Source organism: Canis lupus, chromosome 6 (assembly GCF_003254725.2).
Source record: "Canis lupus dingo isolate Sandy chromosome 6, ASM325472v2, whole genome shotgun sequence".
In the NCBI taxonomy this organism is placed as follows: domain Eukaryota; kingdom Metazoa; phylum Chordata; class Mammalia; order Carnivora; family Canidae; genus Canis; species Canis lupus.
Genome location: NC_064248.1, coordinates 68,045,837 through 68,064,498, shown reverse-complemented (window position 1 = coordinate 68,064,498; position 18,662 = coordinate 68,045,837). Strand labels below are relative to the sequence as shown.

The 18,662-nt window shown below is 38.6% G+C and overlaps 1 pseudogene; it reads left to right on the top strand.

Annotated features, from left to right (window-relative positions):
• Nucleotides 1-294: 294 nt before the first annotated feature.
• LOC112679183 (tigger transposable element-derived protein 1-like) lies at nt 295-8,380 on the top strand (annotated as a pseudogene).
• Nucleotides 8,381-18,662: the final 10,282 nt, after the last annotated feature.

The following is an 18,662-nucleotide window of genomic DNA, read 5'->3' as shown; positions in this document are numbered from 1 at the left end:
TTTTAAATATTTCTTCTGTTTCTGTTGGGAAAGGCAGTTCTGTGCACCATCTTTCAAATTCCAGTTAGCTGCATAAGACAGTGTCTTGTTCCTGGAATACTTTGCAATAGTTAAAGAGCCCACACAGCCTGTGCTGGACTTATTATCTTCTGTGGTAATATATTTTCCTGTTTCATGTTCAGTGTATGCCCTTTTGTCCTGTTTAAGTGTGTAAGTCATATGGATCTTGGACAACTCCATTGCTATATCTGTCCCTTGTGGAGAGTGGATGAGGTCCTTCTACCAAGACACAAGATGGGTGTTTATCAGCAAATGGCCCTACAGCAGCTGACAGGAGAGGCCGGCTGGCAGTGGAAAGCGGGCATCCACTATTGAGCCTGGTTGTTCTCTGGCTTGTTTCTATGTAAGCCAAGCATTGTTCCATCCAGTGCTAAGTCAAGTGTGTTTTTCTTGGTGACTCTGATATGAAGATGCAGTGGGCAGAAGTGCTTTAACTTCTACTGCTGGTGGTTGGCATAGGGATGATCTTTGCTATCCCTCACATAGTTGGAGTCCTCCCTGGGACTAGTAACTGGTGCACAGCATTCTGTTCAACAGTGCTTTTCTGTCTTCTTCTGGTATTATTCCCATTATGCATATGTTACACCTTTGGTAGTTGTGCCAGTTATTAGAAATTCTGTTCCACTTGTTTATTTTTTCACTCTTCTTTCTCTTTACTTTTCAGTTTTGGTGGTTTCTCTTGAGATAGCCTCAAGATTCTGTCTCCAGCTGTATCCAATCTACTAATAAGACCATCAAAAGCATTCTTCATTTCTGTTAGGTTTTTTTTTGGAGGGGGGGCTCTCTAGCATTTCTTTTTAATTCTTAGGATATCTGTTTTTGCATGCTGTTTATTCATTAGAGCCCTTAGAATATTAATCCAGATGTTTTAAATTCCTAGTCTGATAATTCCAAAATCCATGTCACTTCTGGGTCTGTTTTTCATGCTTTCTCTGTCTCTACAAACTATGTTTTTGCCTTTTAATATGTCTTGTAAGTTTTTCTTGATAGCTGAATATGGTGCACTGGGTAAAAGGAACAGCCATGAATAGGCCTTTAGTAATGTGGTGGTGAGGTGGGGGAGGAGATGAAGCATTCTGTAGTGCCCTGATTAGGTCTCAGTCTTTAAGTGATTGTGTATCTCTGGACCATGAACATCACACAAGCTTCTCATTCCTCCTCACTCCCTTATGTGGGACAGAATGGACAGAGGTACTGGATTTGGATGTTTCCTTTTATCCATGTGGAAGAGTAGATCTAGCTGGAGTTGAGTATTTCTCTTCTCCCAAGTCAGTTAGGCTCTGATAAAATCCAGCTGATTACAATTTGGTTAAATAGTTTCTGCTATGGGCAGACCTTGTTAAGGAAAGAGTGCTCTTGGGTGTTTCAAAATGGTCCCCCCCCGCCCCCCGCCCCCCGCACTTGTTTTCATGGAGGTTTCAGTTTATGGATTTCTGCCGAGGTAAGTTGTGATTTTCAGTATTTGTCTATTGATGTCTCCAACTTTATGGATAGCAAATTGCCCTGTGTTCTCAGTTCTCTTACACATCTGAGAAGCACTGTTGATTTTATAGCCCGTCCGCTTTTTCATGTTATTAGGATGGAGTGGTAACTTTCAAGCCTCTTATGTGCTTCACTGGAAACCCAAAGACTTGGCTTGGTTGTCTTTAATCTGGGTTTAACTAGTGGGACTTGATCCTCATGGAAAGCATGTGACCCTTCTCATAGAATTACTTTTGTTCCTTAACATACACGAGGCCATTTTGCTTAGCAGTTGTGGATATGGGAGGCCTCCAAAAACTCATAGTCTCTTCTCCAGCATATTTCTGTTTGTGGTTAGCAGTTTAAGTAGAACTTTCACATGCACATTTGATCCTTGGCATCAGTGAGATTGGTTAGGATTTGCATTTTCTTCATTTTACAAAAGAAGGCATTGAAAGATTGATTTGGGCAGTCATACAACCTTATTTATTCAACCTGAATGTCAGCAATTTCTAAGCACAAGTATATTTTGTTTATCTTGATCACCTCAGTGCCTCGCAAGCTCCTGGCATATAGTTGGTGTAGTTAATGATTGATGAATACGTAAATAAATAAATATGAAATTAGAAACTAGACTTCTAGTCTTTTACTCATTCCATTTTACTAAGGGGATTTTAAATTTAAAAATATTTTGAAGCTTTATGTCCCTGTCATTAGTATTTACTATCATATTCCCAAAAGATACTCCTGGGGGATATACAGTGCAGAAGCACAATGGCATCAAGTTTTAAATTACTTTGTAGCTGACTACTGTGCACAGAGCTCATGCCTAATTTTGTCGTTTTGTAAAAAAACTTGTATTTCTTCAATAAATGTTTCTATCTCCCTTGCTTAAATTAGATCCAATTTTAACTTCAGCACTTTCTCTCACTGAGTATTCACTTGCTAATTCATTTAAACTTATGTGTAGACATTACACGGATGCTACATTCATATCTTGCCCTGACTAAATGGACAAAAAAGGCATATTTATTAGTTGGTAAATATGATTACTCTTCATTTTAAATTTCCACAAAGGCATATAAAGCAGTAAGGAAATGTGCTGCATGTGCTATGTAAATTTCTTTATTTTTTTATTTTTTTATTTTTTTATGGATATACAGTAAACGGAGTTCTGAAAATCTGAAATCTATTGTATTTTCGGTGGTTTATTTTGGGTGATTTATAACCTTAACACTGCTTCTAGCGGCAATCAAAATGACAACTGCATATTCATTCATGAACTTGATCTGTGGAGAAGAGAAATCCCTACATATGATTTAAGCAAAAGGAGAGTAGAGAAAATGAAATTTGTAGAAACTAGGTGTTACTGTCCATTATAGTTGCTAAAATTACCTCCAGGTTCTCAGAGAAGGGGCAGAAAGAGTGCCCAAGTGTTGGCTAATAATTCAGAAGGATGTAAAATGAGATTAGAAAAGGAAAGTTTAAGGTCCATATAACAAATATGTGTGAGCTGGAGTGGTACATTTTCTCATCCAGAAACAAACAAACAAAAAAACACCTGAAGAGAAACTTTAATGGGAAATCTTAAACTTTGGGAAAATTAGTCTGTCTGTCAAACTTCATAATATGAATTAGGTAAGAGTTTTCCTCGCCTCAGGGAGTGAGAGGGCTATTGGTTTTAACTAATGAGATTTCATGGAAATAGATGAATTCAAGAAAAGAATAATTGCTCTAATATTTTTACCCTTCTTAATGGTTAGGATCAAGAAAATTACCTATCCATATATACATGTTTCTCAGTGTAGTCCTTTTAAAAAATTTAGACCTCCAGTAAAAGACTGTACACTCAAGGAAATGTGTATATTTTCTTAAGTACATTGTTGGAACCCAAGGGGGAGGAAGTAAATACATGGTGTACTGAGGCAGCAAGAAAAACAAAAAGATGAAGGGGTATGAAGATAACAAAAAAAAAAATGGAAAGAGAAAGAAAAACGGGAGACATCATTATAGTAGTTCTGAAGTTGCTAGTTAATATATTACTGGTTTTTAGGTTTAAAGTTTATTAGTACTTAAGACTTCCAAAAAGATGTAAGAAATATTGTATCAAGTACCTACATACTTACCAACTGGCTCAAGAAAATAGCTTGATTCAGCTAAATCTTCACAAATCTTTCCTTGGCACAGCCAATGTCTCCTCTAGAAGTAGCCCGACATTCTTATTTAGCACTGTCATGAATTTCTTTATAGTTTTCTATATATGCAAAAATTCCTAAGTAATACATAATTTTGTCTTGAATATTTAAATCTTTATATAATTGGTTTCAATGTGTAACTTCAATTTTTTTCATCCAACATGGTGTTTGTGAGATTTATTTATATTCATTCTTTTTGCCTATGGTATGAATATACCAGCATTTATTTATTCATTCTCCTGCTATAAACATTTAAATGTTTTTTCTTTCTTTCTCCATTTTTTTATGATGTTATTTTTATACATTCTCCCAAGTGATTGTACCAATGCCCAGTCCCACCAGCTATGTATAAATATTCCTGATGTTTCTCTGCTTTGCCAACATTTGATATCAAGCAACTCTTAAAATGTTTGCCAACTCGATTATTATGAAATGGGATTTCATTGTGACCTTAATATATTTTTTCTTAATTACTAATAAAATAGAGCATCATCATTTCATATGTTTATTTGCCTCTTTTTTGAATTGCCTATGCATCTTGCTTTTTACGTGTTTAGCAGTTAAAAACATATTATAGCTATCTGTATAGTATACTATACATAAATATACACAAATATAAAAATTAAATATTTTTTAGGCTCTCTTTCCACTTTTGTAGTGTATCTTAATGAAAATAATTTTATATTTTAATTCAGTCAACATACAAATAAACTCATCACCTAGATTCTTATCCCTATTAAATTCTGTATGACCCACTGAGACCTACAGACTTCAATCTATAACCTCTTTCTCTCCTCTTTTTACCTTGCCTATAACCTTCATTGTCTTGCTTTTTTTGTAAAAGTCTGAAAAATCTGTACCCTAAATGAATCCAACTCTTTGTACTCATCATTTACACTGGTACTCTTGCCTGCATTGGATAAGGAAAGCTCACAACCATGATGGCTGGCCCACTAGAACTCAGAATCCCCCCACTCTACTGCTCTCATAGGTAACTATTTCCTGCTTTCTTCTTACATTTAAAACTCTCTTATCCATCTTTACTCTCAGCTTATGACCTTGCTTATTTCACTAAAGACAGAGAAACAATAGGAATAAAATGCCACATACTTTCTCCATCACAACACCCAGGAAACTTCCAACTGTGTGTACAGTCCCTACATCACTCCTACACCCATGTCATGCTCTTAGCTAAAGTGAAACCTTTGTTGGATAACCCCTCCATTTTATTTGCTCAATTATCTTTTGAGCATGTCTTCCCTTTCTCTTTTATGCATCATCAATTTTACCTCTTTATTACTATCATTGTACAAATAAATAATGCTTTTTCATACACTTGAAAACAGGTCTCTCTGGATCCTACTTCCTCTCCAACTAGCATCCCTCAGCCTCATTTCTCATCTCCCTTTTATAACTAAGCTACCAAGAAAAGTTACGTGTAATTGCTTCTCCAGTTTTCTGCTTTGACTCTCCCGTTTTAAAGTTTTTGTTTAGAAAAACTCAAACATACACAAAATTAGATAATGGATAATGAAATCTTATATTCCTGTCACCCAGATTTGATAATTATTTGCCCTACTATCTACATATCCACCCCTTTTCTCTCTCTCTCTTTTAGCTTAAATATATAAAAGCATGTTTAACTTCTCTACTCACTTCACCATAATGACTTTTGTCAAGGTCAACTATGACCTCTACTTTGCTAAGTCCAGTGGTCAGTTCTCAGTTCTCCTCATACTTGGCTTATCACCATTTTATAACGCTGATCACTTGTCTTGTTGGAACCATTTCCTTCACATGCCTTCCAGTGTATTCTGTTTCTCTGGCTTTCCTCCTGTTACACTGGACACTCCTCTGCAGTTTCACTTTCTGGCCTCTCTCTAAATGAAGGCCTTGAAATTTAGTTTCTGGACCTCTTTTGTTCTTTGCCTTGATTTCTTCCTGAGTAATCTAGTCCAGTCTGAATTTAAGTGCTGCTTAAATATCTAATGATTTTCCTGTTATATCTCCAGACTGGTTCTGTTCTAAATCTGACTCATATGTTCAACTATTTTTCTTGTCAGTATCCCTAAGATGTCTAATAGTCATCCCAACTTTGTCCCAAATTATATTTACAATCTTTTCACCTCTTGTCAGCAATATCATCCTTTAATACTTCCTAATCTTTGAAAATAGCATCTTCACTTGCATAGTTTCTCAGGCCATCAAAATTATTGTTTTTCTTCCATATCCAACATCCAATCTGTCACCTAATGCTTTTGGTTCTACTTTTGAGTTAGATCTCAAATCCGAACAATACTCAGCTACATTGTTACCACATTATCATTTCTAATGGCATTATTATAATAGCCATTTACCTGGTCTGGTCTCCATATTTGGCTTATCATGTTCCTCTATAGAGATAAAGTAATCCTAGAATATAGAAGAATATGTATGTCCTATGTATATATAGTCTATAAGCCACATCATGTCATTTTTTTAGCTCTAAATGATTTTTATTTTCATCAGAGTATAGGCATAACTTATTTTACTGTACTTTGCTTTATTTTGCTTCATAGATAGTGCTTTTCTTTGTTTTGTTGTTTTTGTTTTTCGTTTTCCAAATTGAAGGTTTATGGCAGCCCTGTGTTAAGCAAGTGTATAGGCAGATTTTTCAAACACCAGTTGCTCACATTGTGGCTTTGGGTCACATTTGGTAATAGTGGAAATATTTCAAACTTTTTAAATGTTATTATAGTTGTTATAATGATTCGTGATCAGCAATCTTTGATGCTACTATTGTGATTGTTTTGGGAAGCCACAAAAGAGGCCTATGTATGATGGTAAACTCACACGTTGTATGTTTGCTGACTGCTCCACTGACCAGCCATTCCCTCATTTCACTCTCTCTCCTCAGGCTTCTTTATTCACTGAAACACAATCTTATCGAATGCAGTTAGGTCAGTTGATACCTCTACAAGGGCCTCTAGGTATTCAAGTGAAAGAAAGAATTGCATGTTTCTCTTTTTAAATCAAAAGCTAGAAATGATTAAGCCTAATAAGAAACCATGTCAAAAGTTGTGACAAGTTGAAAACTGGTCCTCTTGCACCAAATAGTTAAGTTAGTTGTAAATGCAAAGGAAAAGTTCTTAAAGGAAATTATAAGTGCTACTTTAGTGAACACACTAGTGACAAGAAAGTGAAACAGTTTTATTGCTGATATGGAGAAAGCTTTAACGATCCAGATAGAAGATCAAACCAGCCACAACATTCCCTTAAGCCAAAGTTTAATTCAGAAAAAGGCTTTAACTCTCTTAAGTTTCATGAAGGCTGAAGGAGGTGAGGAAGCTGCAGAAGAAAAGTTTGAAGATATCAGAGGTGGGTTCATGGATTTTAAGGAAAGAAGCTATTTCCATAACACAGAATTGCAAGATGAAGCAGCAAGTGCTAATAGAGAAGCCACAGAAAGTTATCCAGAAGATCCAGCTAATATAATTAATAGAGATGGCTACACTCTATTAATTCTTCTTATTAGAAGAAGATTGCCATCCAGGGCTTACATAGCTAGAGAGGAGAAGTCAATGCCTGGCTTCAAAACTTCATAGGACTCCTGACTCTCTCTTGTTAGGGGTTACTACAGCTGATGACTTGAGGTCAAAGCCAATGCTCATTACCATTATAAAAAAATCCTAGGGCCCTTAAGAAATAGGCTGAATTTACTGTGCTTGTGCTCTACAAATTTACCAATAAAGCCTGGATGACAGCACATCTGTTTGTAATATGGTTTACTGAATTATTTAAGCCTGCTTTTGAGACCTATTGGTCAAGGGAAAAGTTTCTTTTTAAAATGTTACTGCATGTATGGAGCTCTGATGGAGATATACAACAAGATTAACATTGTTTTCATGCCTACTAACACATCTATTCTGTAGCCTCTGGATCAAGGAGTAATTTTGACTTTTGAGTCTTCTTATTTAAGAAATAGGTTTCAGAAAGCTCTTGCCTCCATACATAGTGATTGCTCTGATGGATCTAGGCAAAGCAAGTCAAAAACCTTCTGGAAAGGAATTACCATTCTAGATGCCATTAAGAACATGATTCATGAGAAGAGGACAAAATACGAACATTAACAGGAGTTTGGAAGAAGTTGATTCTAACCCTCAGAGATGACTTTCAGGGGTGCAAGACTTTGTGTAGGAACTAATTGAAGATGTGGTAAAAATATCAAGACTACTAGAATTAGAAGTAAAGCCTGAAGATGTGACTGAACTGCTGCAATCTCATTTTAGGCTTAAGTGGACGAGAAGTTGCTTCTTATGGATGAGCAAAGAAAGTGATTTCCTGAGATGGAAACTACTCCGGGTACAGATCCTGTGAAGATTGTTGAAATGACAGCAGAGGATTTAGAATATTACATAAACTTAGTTGATAAAGCAGCGGTAGGGTTTCAGAGGATTAACTCCAATTCTGAAAGAAGTTCTACTGCGGGTAAAGTGCTATCAAATAACAGTGCATGCTACAGAGAAATCACTTGTGAAAGGAAAAGCCAATCTATGTGGCAAACTTCATTGTTGTCTTATTTTAAGAAATTGCTGCAGTCACCCCAACTTGCAGTAGCCACTACCCTGATCAGTCAGCAGCTGTCAACATCTAGGCAAGACTCCACCAGATTATTGACTTGCTGAGAGCTCAGATGATGGTTAGCAATTTTTAGCAATAAAGCTTTTTCTAATTAGGAGATGTACACTGTTGTTTTAGACGTAATGCTATTGCACATTTAATGGGCTATAGTATACTGGAAACATAGTTTTTCTATGTACTTGGAAACCAAAAAAATTAATTTGATTCACTTTATTGAGATGTTCTGGAAAGAAACCTGCAATACCAAGGTATGCCTATAAAAGCCAAAGTCTTTCAAGCTTATAAGGTGAGCATACATTTATCCTCTAAGCCAGAACACTTTGAAGAGTGGAAGACAATAAAAATGATTTAGAGCATAGGATTTTGAAATCCACCCTTATGAATGGGCAAATTGGATTAACTATATTTGTAGATGTCAAAGAATTATATTAAAGAAATATTTTCACAACTAAAATTTTCTCCCCAATCAGTGGTTGTTAAAGCAACATTTAAAAACAAAATATCTTATTAAAAATTATCATAGCCCATAATTATTCTTATACACTTTCACATATTTTATCATGGCTTAGCTGTAACTATGTCTAATACTAGGTCACTGGTATTTTTAAGTACAAAAATTTACCATGGCTTAATTAATTTTATTTTTTAAATATTTTTTCAAATATTCCTTGAAGATGCATTGTATGATTAATTTGAAAGTGATGATACTTTCAATGTGTTCTTGTTTGCAAACTGTCAATAATTTTGAGCTGCCAAAATTTTTAGACCTAAAATTTTGGAAGGCGCTCCATTTGTTGAATTCTTTAAATATTTTTAATTTCTTATTTTGAAAAGAAAATATCAACATCTAGAGGATTTTTTTTAAATGTTCAATATCATTGTAGGACCTTTAGCTTTATTGACAAAGCAGTTGTTCAAAGAGTCAAACATTTCCAAAATATTACTGATATGGGCAGCAAAAGAAGAAGTTACATGCTCTCATGTAGAAATATCTATCTATATCTCTTTGTATATGAAGTATTTAACATTAACTTAATCAGGAAAGTTGTGTGGGAAATTAACATATGCATATATGTATGTGTTTATAAATTTGATAATTAGAGCTCTTATTTTTATTTTCAGAACACTGCTGTTTGCAATGAAAATTATGTGTGCACTGTACTTAAGAATATCTTTTTATATTTTCAACTTAGTAAGAACATTAGTATAATAATGCTGTCCCTCAACATTTGTATTTGTTTCATCACTGCAATGCCAGACTTTCTAACTGAATTAACAAAATATTTCTGCAGGAATGCTAGTTATTTGACATTTGAAAGAATTGACTTTGAAGAAGTTTATTTTTACCCATAAATTATATGAAAAGTTCAAATCATTATTAGAGCTAAACTTTTCTGAAGCCTCAGACAGCACAGATATGAAAATAGAATCTTTTACCTGTTGGTAAAATTCTTTTGCAGCCATCATTCTGCTCTTCATACATACACAAGAGAAGTAAATAATTTACAAGGAACTTGTGATTTAAAAGAAAAGCCACACTTAACAGAGTGACATGTAAATGAGCATTTTGTGATTACCAGCACTAAATCATTATCTTGTATGTAGTCTTCTTAAGAAAAGAAAAACACTAATGTGTAAAGTAGACAGTAGCTTTTTAGAGAAATCTCCAGCAGATTTTTCTTCCTGGTTCCATGTGGTCAGTGATATCTTTATAAGCCCCCTGGAAGATGGCCAATGTTGATATACAGCAATAAAAGCAGCGTCACTGTACAGATGTTACAAATATTTGCCAATGTGAGAGTTTGGGATATAGGACAAGTCTATGAATAACGCCAAAGAAACTTAATTCTAAGGATCTGAAAGTATGACTATCATTGAATATCATATTCTCCTATAATGCCATAATTATGAAAAGGACTATTTTCTTCCGCAGAACTGATAGTGAAAAATAAGTCAGATCATGATTTATGAACATCCTGATAACTATAATTATAGCTAATCCTTTTATGCTGTTTAGTGTGTGTCAGGCACTGTTGAAAATAATTTAGATATATTAATACACATCATTCTTTTTTTTAAAGGATTTTTTATTTATTTGATAGAGACAGAAAGAGACAATGAGCATTAGCAAGGGAAGTGACAGAGGGAGACAGAGAAGCAGGCTTCTCACTGAGCAGGAAGCCTGACACAGGGCTTGGTCCCTGATCCCAAGATCATGACCTGAGCCAAAGGCAGACACTTACCTGACTGAGCCACCCAGGTGTCCCAGTACATGTCATTCTTAAGGACAACCCTATGAGGTAGGTGGTATTGGTATTCCTATTGACAGAGGAGGAAACTGACAGCCAGAGAAGTTAAATAACATGCATTGGATTACATGGCTAAAATGTGGAAAATATGTGCTAAACCTCCGTGCTATGGATTGAATTGTATCCACACAGGGGATTAGAATTTTAACATAACGTTAGAGCCCTAATCCCCAGTGTGACTGTATTTGGAGATAGGGACTTTAGGAAGTAATTAAGGTTGAATGAGGTGATAGGGTGGTGCCCTAATCTGATGGGATTTATGATGTCCTTATAAGAGGAGGGGGAGATACCAGAGATTACTTGTGTCCTCTGTCTCTCTGCCAGGTGAAGGTATAGCTAGGAGGTAGGTATCTGAAATCCAGCAAAAGAGCTCTCTCCAAGAGCCAATTGGCTTGCACCTCTATCTTAGACTTCTCACCTCCAGAAAAAAGAGAAAGATATTTCTGTTCAGCCACCCAGGCTATCGTACTTTGTTATGTCAGCCTGAGCAAAAAATAATCTACCAGGCAACTTGGCACCAGAGTCTTTGCCTCTTACCAGTAAAAACTCCAGGTACAGCAATGACTCATCCAAGTCTCTTCAAACTTGTATTCTGGAGGGCCCAAGTCAGCAGAGTGAAATGAGCAAATGGGCATTCTCATACGGTCGTGTTTCCTAATGCTGCTGTAACAAAATAGCACCAACTCGGTGGCTTAAACAACAGGAATTTATTCTCTCACATTTATGGAGACTAGAAGTCTGGACTCAACGTGTTAGGAGAACCATGTTTCCTCTGAAGGCTCTAGGAAAGAGTATTTCCTTGTCTTTCAGCTTCTGGTGACCTCAGGTGTTCTTAAATTTGTGGCAGCATAAATCCAGTCTCAGCCTCTGTCTTCACACGGTCTTCCTTGTATGCCTTTCTGGGCACCCCCTTCTCTTCTTACAAAGACACCAGTCATTGGATGTAGGGCTGACCCTAATCCAGTATGACTTCATTTTAACTTCATTATATCTGCAAAGATACTATTTCAGATGAGGTCCCATTCTCATATTTAGTTGGACTTGAATTGGGCAGGACACTAGTCAACCTGCCACATCATCGTGAGGAAGCCCAGGTAAAGAATTTAGAACTACTTTCCCCTCCAAGAAACCAGGAAAGGGATAATTTTAAATGAGCCATCTCCCTTTCTTCCGACTTTTTTCTGAATTTGCTGCTCAGAAGGATTAGGCTGGATTCTATCCTCTTTTCCAGAGCAAACAAGAAACTAACTTCTTTCAAATTTCCTGTGTTTTGAAGAGAGGGTTGTAGGATTTAGAGCTATGTATGTGCTGGAAGAGAACTAATTTCAGAGAACAAATTTCAGAATTAATTTAGAATTAGGATCACTCTGGTACATATGAATCCCAACCTTCTCTTAAGCAAATATTGTGTTGGAAACACTGATTGAGCTTTAGGAAACCATAATATTGAGATTTATTGGGGGCGTATTTATCTTCCTGATAAATATTTAAAACTATAGGTGTTATTTTTTTGAAAATCATCCTGAAAGTGTTGTCATCTACATTTTTTTCATTATTGGGTTGGAATAAACATACAATGCTATGAAAGATAATTTGCACATTTATTTATATTGTTAGTTCCCAGATATAAAGAAGAACAGAATGTAAGAAGATGAATTGAGAACAATTAAGAACTTAAAAAGATTTTAAGAAAATACAGGAGGCTTAGAGCCGGAGGGAAAAGGTCTCTAATTTATGAACATTGATTACAGATTTGAACATAATACCTCAAAATACCTGTGTTGTTTGAGATCTTGAATTTTGGAATATGGTGAGGATGGACAAAAGTCACAGTGGCAGACCAAGAAAATCTTAAAGCAAAATGTGGTAAGCTGCTGTGAATGGATGGGGCCAATGCCATTGGTCTGTTCATAGATGATGATAGGCAAGAGCCTTCTTTGAACAACTTGTCTACTAAACCTGGGAAGCACTTCCTGCTGTACAGAACTGGGAATTTACATGAAAGACCAAAGAAGTCTTCTGCAATGGAGCACAGGAAATGATTAGAACCCTGACTTCTTTAGCTCTACTGAAGTTTAGCATAAAAAGAAAAGAGTCTTATCTAGTAGGGATAATCCAGACAATGTCAGAATATTGGAAAGACTAAAAGAAGGCTCTAAGAGGGCCCCATCTTAAGAGACAAAGAGTGTGGACTTGTGGCGGAAGGACAGCAGTGACCGGCCCACTGGGGAGAGGGCAGTGTTGACTTGAGGCATAGCATGTAGCTGATTTAGGAGCCCATTCAGATTCAGTGTGTTTTCTGAGAAATGGACAGATGTGTGAATTGAAAGTGCTGTGCCACTAAAGAGGGTACTACTGCAGATCCAGGTGGCTTTGTTGTGGTTGGTGTCTGATTAAATGGAAGCGAGAAGAGCACATCCTTCTCCGATCTATGATTCCATGGAGACAAGTTGTTTTACATCTTGGAGAATTGCTGGCACCTTTAGGTGGGCCATACAAGACTCTAAATATCTGGCTCCACCATCACCAATGCCAGTCCACCGGGACTAGTAGGCTGTGAGGCTGGAGGCAATTGGAGCCACTTGAGGGAGTGTGGGAGCCCATCACTTGTGGAGTTCAGCCTTGAATGATACCATTGGCAACAGGGGAGCTCTGGCAAGGATTGGTTTATGGACAGAGTATTGGCAACTCCAGGGGTTTGTGTGAGCATTTCTGTGGAGAGTGAATTCTGGGAAAATGAAAATGACCAGAGATATAGCAGCTTCAAGGCACTATCATCCAAGCATAACTATAAATGGCTTCTCACTTTTGCCATAAGGCTAGTGAGACATTAGGAGGTTCTCCGTGACAAAGCAACGTGTATTAGGGCAGGGCCGAGGTGGTTAATAGCTGAGAGGTTGGAGTTAAACTTCTTGCATGGGAAGTCTGGCTCTATTATTTACTAGTTTGTGAATTTAGAGGGTAAATGGATTTCCCTATGCCTCAGTTCCTTTCACCTGCAAAAGGGAGCACAATAGTGCCTTTTTCATGAAGTTGTGAGTTTCAGGGTCTCAAATTAGTAAGTACTTAAAGGAGAGTCAGGACCATACTGATGTAGTTTTGAAATGTAGGTGAGGTTTGGTGGGGTGAGGTCCGGACCTGACAACCAAGAAAGAATTCTCGAGACATCTTTGGTACAAAATGGCGGTTTTACTAAAGCACAGGACAGGACCCAAGGGCAGAAAGGGGTGCTGTGCCACTGGGGTTTGAGGGGTGGCTGATTATATACATACTTGGGAGTTGGAGGAGGTAGGAAAAGAGGAAAGGGAGGTTTCAAAAGGATTTTCATATGCTAAAGAGGACCTGCAAGATACCTGAGGCCTTGCCATTGTCAAGTTATGGCTGTTTTTCCCTCTAGCAAGGTATTAACATTAAGGCAGTTGGGAACTTCCTGGAGGAATGTCACACATATTCCACCCAGGAGTTGGGGGAAGCAGTTACAAGTTGTCAGCTTGTACTTTGTCCTCCTCTAGCCTACTGTTCCCTCATCAATAGTACATCTATCCTCTATGTGTCTTTAGATAAGGGTCAACCAAGGAAATGGAAGAGAACAAAGGAGAAATGTGTTTTTAAAAAAGATAAAGATAAAAGGTGAGAGGCTGAATTTGTTACCATTTTAGGGACACCATTCATGGACTCCATGAACACGGATTGCACACCTTCTGTGTATCACACAGGATTGCCTGGTTGCAGCCCTAAAGCAAGAAACTCCAGCAATAGGTGAACTGATCAGAGACGGGTACTGGCATCTGTTGTCTTCCATTAGAATTGCCACTGAACCTCTGCCTGGACTCTTGGCCAGCCTGAATGGTTCCCTCCCCAGGTGAAAACAGGCTGTGCTCCTGCCTAAGGGAGTTCCCCTAAGAGTTCTTTCCCAGGCTCCTCTGTGGGTGCTTAGGGCATTGCTAGACATTGAGAAGCAGCAGGGTAGTGATACGTGAAACTGACTGTGGCACCAGACATTTGGGGGACGGTGGTATTAAGTAAGGAAACACATGTAGAAACCCTAATAATAGGCACATTGTATGCTCCTGTCATCAGGATGTCGTATTTCTTAGATAATTCTCGTCTTCTGGTTCTCTTAGAAATTCAGCATTGGTCAAATACAGAGCATCACTAAGCCACCAAGCATAATGGCTCAGCCTTCAGGCTTTGGACCTACTCCTTGTATTCAAATCCCAGTTCCTCCACTTAGGAGCTGGGTGACCCGGGGCAAGCTTCAGGCTCTTCATCTGTGGTGGGAATGATAAAGAGCTCTAGCTTTTACAGGTTTGTTGTGAAGATTTGATGAGTTAACACATATGAAACCTCCAAACATCGCCTAGAGCATAATAAATGGCCTGAATAGACGTTAAATGCTACTATTAATATAATCGTGCAGCAAAACACCAGGAAAAAAAATAGTATCAGAAAAAATTTCACAGAAGATGTAACAAAAGAGTGACAAAGTCAGATTTGCATTTTCCATAAAAACTTTGACAGCAGAGTCCTTTCCCTACTGATCATCGCTACCCCTGGTTCCAGTGGGGCCATATGCAGGAAAAGGCTGGAGTAAGGACTGCGGTAGCAGCAGTAATGAAGGTTAAAGCAGAAAGCTCATGAAGGATCTCTCTCTCTCTCTCTCTTTTCTTATTTTTATTTTTTAAAATATGTATTTTTAAGATTTTATTTATTTATTCTTGAGAGACACAGAGAGAGAGAGAGGCAGAGACACAGGCAGAGGGAGAAGCAGGCTCCATGCAGGGAGCCCGATGTGGGACTCGATCCTGGGACCCCAGGATCACGCCCTGAGCCAAAGGCAGACGCTCAACCACTGAGCCACCCAGGCATCCTTCTCTCTCTCTTTTTTTATATAGGCCCCTAGTCCAACATGGGTCTTGAACTCATGACCCTGAGATCAAGAGTCACATGCTCTACTGACTGAGCCAGCCAGGTGTCCCAAGGAGCTCCTGAATACAGGATATTCTGAGGTTAGGGCCACAGGCTCATTTAAAAACCTACCACCTGGTGAGTCTGAAATCTAGTCTTACCACAGCCTAGGGTGTCCTCCTTGATGTGCTTGCTTGCCTGCCTAGCTCCGCAGCCTCACTTCCACTCTCCCCACCAGCACCCATCTGTCTTTTCTTTTCCTCCCATATCCCAAATTCTAAGCTCATTCCAGCCCCAGATTTCTGAACTCGAAATTGCCCTTGCCCAAAATTGCTCAGCCTCTGGGGTCTCCCCACTGGGCACTGCTCACTGAGGCCAGGTTTCCCCGAGCACTTATGGAGAAGCCCCCGCAGACCGTAGGCATTTTCCGTCTCACCACCTTGCATTCTTGTCTTCTCTGCATTTATCATTGCGGAAAATTATCTTGTTTATTTGCTTACTTGTGTAGTGAAAGCATGGATTTTTGTCTCAACCGTTATTTTTCTTCTGTCTTTAGAAAAGTGCATGGCATACAGTAGGAGATCAATAACTATTTGTTATGGATGAAAAATATTCTGGCTCCTTAGCAGAAGGGGGTTGGGATTTAGAGGTGAGCTATCCTCAGAGCCTGCCGCTGAAGGGCGCGGACAAAGTCGGGCACAGACATTTTCAGGCCTTTTCACTTCTAGGATCGAGTTCTCTGTCTATGCCTGGGGTTGCTTGGCTCATCTTAAAAGGTGAGTACAAGCCTGTAATCCTCCGGGTATCGTTCAGACTGAACGTGGCAGGATTAGCTCTGTCTTCTCTCTTTCCATTTATGATTAAAAAATGCAGAACTAAAACAACATTAGTTAAATAGGTGAATGGGAAAAAAAAAAAAGAATTTGGGACCTGTCTCAGTTTTATATGGATTTTTAACATTTTGTTAATGTAGTATTTCAAATTCATGGGTAACAGATTGGCTATTCAACAAATGATGCTGAGAAAACTAGTTAGCCTTTGGGGGAAAAGTGTAATGAAAATCCATACCTCACTGAAATCAATTTCAGATAGAGCAATGCATGTAATATTAAAAAGTAAAATCTCAACAACAGTTGAAGAAAATAGAAGCGAATACTTTAGAATCTTTGATAGAGGACAACTTTTCTGTGCAGGCCATCAAGCCAGAAGCTGTGAAGGACATGGTTGACAGGGTTGCCTAGAAAAACTTTCAAGGTTTCTATAAGGAACGATAGGTCCCATGAACAAAATTAAGAGACATTTGCAAACTGGAAAAACATGCTTACAAAATAACCTTCATGCATTTAGAGATATATTCACGCGCACACACACACACTACATACAATTCAGTAGAAAGCATCTCACCTTCCTAAGGTCACCGGTACTGGTGGCCCCTTAGGAGTCACTTCTCTCCTCTTTCATTTCCTCTTTGCCAGTGTGGTCGAGTTCCCACTGGAGAGGCCGCACTGTCCCCAGAAACATGCTTTGAAGGGTCTCTGCAGCTAGACCAGGAGCCGGTGACTCAGTCATGGTCGGTGGGATATGAGCTGAGGTCCACTGGGCCTCCTAGGAGATGCTTTTCCCTCAATTAAAAGAGGCTCAGATTTAAAAATACCCCCTTTTCTTTTTGACTGGACATTGCTATGCCTGCTGAGGTGCCCTGTTTTGCTACATTTGAAGGATAAGCCAAAAGTGTGAAGTCCAAAGACCAAGCTCGTATGCTAAGGAATTCAATTCCGCATTTAATTTGAGAAATCATGTTAAAGGTGGGACATGATTTTGTACTTCATCATTCTTTTAAATGTCCCTATCGTTTTTCTTTTCTAACGTAGCTGCCTGGGCAGGTTACATCTGTCAATACTCTTTGAAGTTTTTTCTTTTTCTTTTTCTTTTTTTTTTAAATCATGAACATGTCAAATATTTGGATTAATCATCTTTTTGAAGGCTCAGCAAATAAGCCTACCATTTAGGGATCTGATGCCAACCAAGCCCATTCTCTGTGTACAGTTGACAGCCTCAGGGTTTCCTAACAGGCGAGCCACATGGTATTTGTAGTGTTTTGTGCATCAGGAATCCCAGGCAACCAGGCCAAATGGTAAGATGAATGCCCAATGTCTTTAGAGATTGGTTGTGGCTAACTTCACACACTTCCGATCCTTGTTTTAAAGGCCCGGTGGCCTGTTCTCTGGCCCATCCGTGTTCCAATGCTACATGTGCTCAACCACACTGGCCTACTTTGTCCTTGGGCTGCCCTTCTGTACCTACTGGATCATTCATGACCTCCTCTGGGGTTGGTCCTCCATAACTGGCAAACTCTACTGTATCCTCAGTGGACATCTCCATGTTTTCTCCAACATCTTGTCCTCATGGATAACTGCCTCCTCCCTGTATGAACCGCTTCTGCCCTTTCCTGTTTACTCTCCTGACCCAACATAACTTCTGGCCAGGAGTTAAGCTTTGGTGACCCCCTTTATCTCCATCATCACCTCCAGCACTTTGTCCTTCCACTTTTTTTTAAAAGATATTATTTATTTATTCGTGAAAAACACAGAGAGGCAGAGACATAGGCAGAAGGAGAAGCAGGCTCCATGCAGGGAGCCTGACGTGGGATTCGATCCTGGGTCTCCAGAATCACACCCTGGGCCGAAGGCAGGTGCCAAACCGCTGAGCTACCCAGGCGCCCTGCCCTTCCACTTTTTGTAAATAACACAAATTCTTTTCCCACAAGCCAGCGTGGTGAGGACTGTGTTTGCCTAGTTTACTGTCACCATCCCGAATATATCATCAGTGCTCACAGGGTGAACCCTGCAGTGTCTTGGCTTTTTACTGTGTTGACCTCTTCAACTCCATGACTTTCTATTTTTTTCTACTTTATTTTTCTAAATTTTAAAAAATATTTTTATTTATTCATGAGAGACACAGAGAGAGAGGCAGAGACACAGGCAGAGGGAGAAGCAGGCTCCATGCATGCAGGGAGCCTGATGTGGGACTCGATCCCAGGACCCTAGGGTCACAACCTCAGCCAAAGGCAGATGCTCAACTGCTAAAACACCCAGGCATCATATTTTCC